The sequence below is a fragment of the Photinus pyralis genome, unplaced genomic scaffold (genome assembly GCF_008802855.1).
Source record: "Photinus pyralis isolate 1611_PpyrPB1 unplaced genomic scaffold, Ppyr1.3 Ppyr1.4_LG6, whole genome shotgun sequence".
Classification (NCBI taxonomy): Eukaryota; Metazoa; Arthropoda; class Insecta; order Coleoptera; family Lampyridae; genus Photinus; species Photinus pyralis.
In genome coordinates, this window is record NW_022170663.1 from 19,355,271 (window position 1) to 19,361,884 (window position 6,614).

The following is a 6,614-nucleotide window of genomic DNA, read 5'->3' on the forward strand; positions in this document are numbered from 1 at the left end:
ACCAAAGGGATGGCTGTGTTATACGGGCTCCCAGATGACACGGCCACCATCTTAAAGTACCTCCACTTGTAAAATCCTGGTTACAGGACGAGTCTAGGGAGGACGTTCTTCCGCAGGGAGAAGCCTGTAGGGTGAATATGAGGCAACCTATCGGCCCCTCCAGCGGCAGAACTTTCAGGCACACGCGAAGATTTCGCGCGAGTGACGAAAGCGAGTGTCCACTGACTAGGACTGCTATATGTGGCGAAACTGTCAGAACGGTTGGATGGACCGCCTTTACTCTGTCGGAAAGCAGGGCAGGTGAAAGGGGCGGCCCCATTAGTAAGCGACGCCATAACAGCGTCATATGAGGACAGCTGGTGGAACTCAGACTTTGAAAAGGTTCGTAAGGAGGTTCGCCGGCTCTTTAAGAACTGTGGACTGAAAAGATCTCAAGATCGTCCAGCGCAGGTATAAGGATCATCTTCGAAGGCCTAAAAGAGGATCATGGAGGACCTTCTGCGGTAACATGGAATCTTCCTGAAGTTCACAAAATTCGTAAGATCGTTTTGAAAGAACCGGGGCAAAAATTGGGGACACTGTGGCTTCCATGCAGCAGATATACGTCTACCACGGCTTAGGCTCTCATATGTCTCTTGGAAACACACTTTCCAGGCCCTGGGGACTACTTAAGTTCGGACCCACCAAAAGGAGCTGCCCGGATCGGTGTAAGGCCGATCGACTGGAAACTAGCTACCCGGGTGGTTACCCAGGGATCTCTGAGATAGGCGGTCAACACGTTCAGCCCATTTGAGAGTGCAGGACCAGGCGGAATATTCCCGGCTCTTCTGCAGAAGGGCCTGAAGCCGCTGTTCTCAGGTTTGGAAGGTCCAGAGACCCGTCTATCTAGAAGTCCTGGAGCCCTGAAAACCAGGACCGACTGTGACCATGGAGGTACTTCTGGGGCTAGATCTTTTACACATAGTTGTGGAGGCAGAGGCTCGGAATGCTTCCATACGGCTACACGATTGAGACGAGTGTAAGGATCGAGGCAGCCTAGGACACGGGCGGATCTGAAAGGAATCCCTCAAATCCGATCCCCTCCTCGCAAGAAGATACGTGATCCGTGCTGTCTTACTAAGACCAAAAGATTATAAGGTCATTCTCCCGGACATAGAGCAGTGGCTGAACTCGGATTGCCCATTCCTCAAACCTGACCCTACATTTTAGTACATAATTATATATAATATAATATTTAATAAATAAATATGGATATTTGTTGTCTACCACAACGAAGATTACCCCACATTCACTAAATACAAACTGCTTTTTTTCTTAGAACGTTAGAAATCATTTACATTATAACGATAATAAAAAAAGTTACAATCACATGAGCTCGAGCGCATTTTTCAGTACAGGAATTTAAAAATACAGCATTATTCTTGACTTTAATGAATTTGTTATTCAAGTTCCGTGAAATTCTAGAGTTGGCTTAGAAAAACAACACAACAAGTGCTATAATTTGAACAATACGAAAAAGTTTAAAAACAAGACCCTAAAACCTAGTTATTATTACCTACCACACATAAAAATTGATAATTGAATGAATGATGTGCTGCTGTGAACTAGTTTGAGGGAGAACCTGTAAATGGAGGTTCAATAATTACGTAGCATTACAATTATCTAGTAAACAGCAATAACTTATACAAAAAATACAGAACAACCGAAAAAACTCATCGTATTTTATGAAGTTTCCTCGTCTCGTGACGCTCTAGGGTTAAGTAAAATTCCATTATGGATTAGACATCCGAAATTAAAGCGTTTGGTATTGTTCGAAAGTCATTGTCTAAGATAGATTGCTTAGCACTCATTCAATACGTGGGTTCTGGATATTAAAGCACTATAGGTGTTAATTCATGCGTCTATTGTCACCGCCTATAAGTCACGACATGAATATTCAAGAAGCAAGCAGATCTACTTGCACCTGCTACCATTTTCCAACTTTCATATTATATAGCTATACGACAATTCGAAATTGTTTTAGACTTAACGTGAGTTTAGAATCAAATTGATTCCCCCAGTTCCGAACTTTATGGAACATTTGCATACAAGAGGTGTTTTAATAGCTACGTGAAAAGTAGGCAGCTTTGAGGGAAAACAAATAAAATAAGAATACATTTTTGAATGTGATTTGGGGCAGTATTTTACGACTACTTTAAACTTTCTGAAAGAATATTAGCATTTTGCGTAGGTGTGTTTTACTTTTTTTGAAGTTTTTTGCTACAGAAATTCCTGTTTAGGAACATATGTAAATCGGTAGGTGTGGTTCATCAAAAGGACGCATTAACGTCTAACAAGCGCCGCGCCATTTCAGATTCCACAGTCTTGCCATCGATAAGGAGGCGTCGCTTCGCTAGGTCAGCATTCACACGGCGCTGCGGTGCTATGAGATTGTAGGCGTTTAACCATCCAAAAAGCGCCTTTTACAATTCTTGCCGTCTTGGCATCGGTGAGAGGCGCCGTTTGGCATCAAAGAAGCTTCTTCGGCTTTGTTATAGTGTACAGGTGATTACTGATTATGCCTTTATCCATACCTATTAAGATGCTTGCCATAGTCGTCGTTCGTGTAACAATGTAGCTGCCACGCGGGCGGCCTGGGTTCGATTCCCCATCGATCCAACATTTTTTTTAATTTTATAGATTATTTCTACATTTCGTCAGACTAATGCTGATTGCTGATGTTGATGTAGGATGTCACACAGTATTTTTAGTACTGTTTTACCTAAAATCGTCATGAATCCTTCATTTTCATACCTACTCTATGTCAGGAAATTTTAGTTTCCATGACAGAGGCAGACTAGACTACTTTTCCTACCGCCTATCTGACAATGCTAAATGTCTATAATGACTTCTGTCATCACTGACAGATCGACATTAATCAAAAGTTCTATATGAAAACTACAAAGTATTTAGTTATGTGTACACGTGGAAGTATATTAACAGTGTGATATTACCCTGTATGTGTCGACTAACCGTATATTCCGTGGAGGAAGTATATCGTACAGTTCGTTTCTTTGATGTACTTATCATGTTGCTTCCAGCGCTTGTGTCAGGTGTCTCAACAATACGAGGGGGTGGGGGGTTCTTCTGTTTAGTATGTGGGTGAATACTACCGGCATTTTTTAAATGTATTTTTCGTATTAAATTAATGGTAGCCGATGCTGGAGTAGACCCCTGCCCTTTTGAGGTTTTTTACGTATGTGCAATTTATCATTTTACAAGTTGTTTTATCTAAATTGACTGTGTTTGTGTTTGATATGCTTTTATAGTAAATTTATGTCTGTTTACTGTGTATTATGTGACATTTAGCTCGTTTTATATGTAACTGAGAAAATACGAGGACAGTAATAGCAGTAAAATCAATTTAGGTACCAAATGAAATACTGGTTTATTCAATCAACAACTTGACTGCAAAATTTGATAGCGTTTCCTCCAAATTATTAATCACGTGACGCGAAACTCTTAGTAAATTGATTATTCAATTAAAGTTCCACAATTAACCAAACCCCTAATCGGGAGTGATCGATTAGTAAATAATAATTGATTGTATCAATAACAAAAGTTTCCCAAATGCAAAATGAAATACGATCAATAATTGCTTCGATACTGAAAGCACATATAAGAGTAACAATCTCGAAATAAAACTCGGTCGCTGGTTAAAAGTTTCGAGTAAATCCAGTTATTCGGAGCTTATCTAATTGCCCAAGTGTCTAGATAATTGGTGCAATCGATACAATGGCTTCAAGGTGGTTGTTATTTCCCTAATAAGATCGTTACAAGAATTGCGCCCAATTAAAAAAACACCCTGGTAGGAGTGGTAGGTTTAACACTTTGAGCTAGGCTGATATTGTTCAGCAGGAAATACCCGAAGGAAAAAGCTCTTCTAAAAGTACTACATAAAACCGCCGTATTAAAATCCCAAACCTCTAAGTTAATGAGATGGCGTAGAAACCAATTAATACGAATAAGATGATAACAATTATTAAGATGTCTCAACGGTCAGATGTTGGATGTTTAAAAATAAATGCACCAAGATAACGAAGCGTACGCAAATTTGTATATCACTTAGTCTAAAAATCTCCATTCGAATCCTCAATAACGAGATAAATGCAAATCGAAACAAACTCAATTTCGAAGTCACAAATAAGCCACGAATCGTCTAAGATCATACACTTCTATGCAAAAGTTAAATCCACCTTAAGGGAATTAACATGCCATTAGCTTTCGACCAACGTGCCGAACGAAAGGTTTAACGGAAAAAGGAATGGAAGTTTTAGAAAGAAGAATTGCGTGGTTAAATTCTATCAATAGATGGAGCGATTTGATAGATGGAGGCATCTATCAAATCGCTTCAAATGTTTCGAGAGTTCTCCAACGAGTAGTAAACCGTAAACAATAATAATGCTTCGTAATGGGGAAAATAAATCGTTACATCGTACCACCCAGTTCGAACCGACGTTAGATGGAGCTGCTTGTAGTTGTTCCTCAGAGTTGCCTCTGATCTACAAAGTACATAGGATACTTCTATTTCTTCACTTTCTCGAGCGTATCTAGGTTTCCTGTCTTCCTCTGTTCCCTCAATTCTGACTTATAGCTTGTTTGAGTTTTTCAACTTTGACGTCTTCTTTCAGCTTCTTTGCTATGTTTGACCTCATTGATCCTTTAACCTCGCGGGCCCCTTCTTCTTTGGTGCTTTTGCTTTTCGGTTTCATAGATTCATAAATTCGGTTTCATCATCACATAAACTACTTCCACTATTTTTGAAAGACACCACAATAGCATTCAAAAATTGTATCTGTGATTTTTTTGTTGCATCAGGCTTGGGTAACATCAAAATCAAAATAAAATATGGCAAATTGGAACGTTTTCAATCAATCTTAAAGCCATGAATTTAAAAATTTATTTTTTGAACTCATTGCAAACTCGATGACCTTCTTGATCTCAAGAGCGGGCTTCAACAGACAGATTCTCGGCAACAAACACATATTGTTTGTGTTAATATGTAACGTTCTTTTCGCTCGTAATTCAAATGTAGTATTCTTGCTCTCATTTATATTCTGACGCCATCTAGGTAGTAGATTTCTGATTACCTTCGTTCTTTATTTTCGCGTTATAAGTTTCATTCACCTTTAGTTCTTTGTTTTACCGCTCGAGGTCGTTCAGATTGTTTCCGTAGTATTTTTAGCTATTCCCCTCATAATTGATACTCCGCATTGATTACATACTTGCAAATGTTTTCTTTTGGTACATTATTACCTTTCTGACTTCGCGTCTAACTATAAAGGGCTTAGTGTTTTGGCTTTGCAATTTTTATCTTTGGAGTGGTTCCTCGTTCTCTTTGATGTCTGTGGTGGCTCCCTTGAATCGTTTTTACGGATCTGTATTTTGCATTTAAACAATACGAAGGTACGTTCACTCAACCTCAACCTTTTCTTTTAAGTTTTCATCGTTCTTTGTGGACTTTCTGAATTACCGACTTGTGAAATGCAACCTACATTAACCATGTTTCGAAGGATCATGGGCTCTTCCTTAATTCGGTCAAAACGCAAGCGATTCTCTTTGGTAGCGATAAACATAGATTAGAAGCGAAGGGTTACGTACAAATAGCCATAGGTGGAAAGGCAATATCCATAGAAGATTGTGTAAACAATTTGGGGTTAGTGGTTGATTCAAATCTGCGGTTTAAAAATCATATATCCCGATGTATACAACGTGGTTATGCGAGTTTGAAGATTATTTACCGCACTAGACACTTGCTTACTCGTATGCCGAAAGCTACTCTATGTAACGGCATGGTGCTGTCTGGTCTAAATTATTGTGATACTGTCTATGGCCCCTTCCTTGACTCAGCAGATATAAGAAAGATACAATTGCTGCAAAATTCCTGTCTAAGACTTATATTTGGAGTCAGGAAATTTGAACCAATTAGTTACAAATTAAAGGAATTAAAATGGCTTAATATGAAAAATCGGAGGTTTTTGCATGCTGCCACGGTATTCCATAATATTATAATCAACAGGTCGCCATCTTATCTGTATGAAAAGATTACCTTTAGGACGGATGTCCATAATCTGAATTTAAGGTTTAAGGGGCTATTAACACCGCCAACACATGTTACTCAATTTTTTAAACGTTCCTTTTCTTATTGCATTGCAAATATTTACAATAACTTACCCGAAAACCTTAAAAAACTTTCTTTAATTTCATTCAAGTGTAAGCTACGGAAATTCCTGCTTGAAAATCAGTCACGTGCCTAAACTTCAAATATTATTTTTTTTGTTTGTTACATTTATTTTTTTTTCTAGTTCACATTCATACTTTTTTATTTATTTTAATTTAGTAATTCTAATTAGTTTTCATACCAAATAGAATATGTCTATACTAGGTATCGGAATAATTTCTAGGGTTAAGTGTAAAAACAGGCAGCGTTTTTTTCTGCTGCACTGAACTTCGCCCTTGCTTGGAAGTCCTTTTGTTATTTTTTTCTCTATTTCCTCAAATAAAGCCAATATTATTATTATTATTATTATTATGTGAATCTACTAGATCTACGAAGATTCATTTCTGTTAGTTTG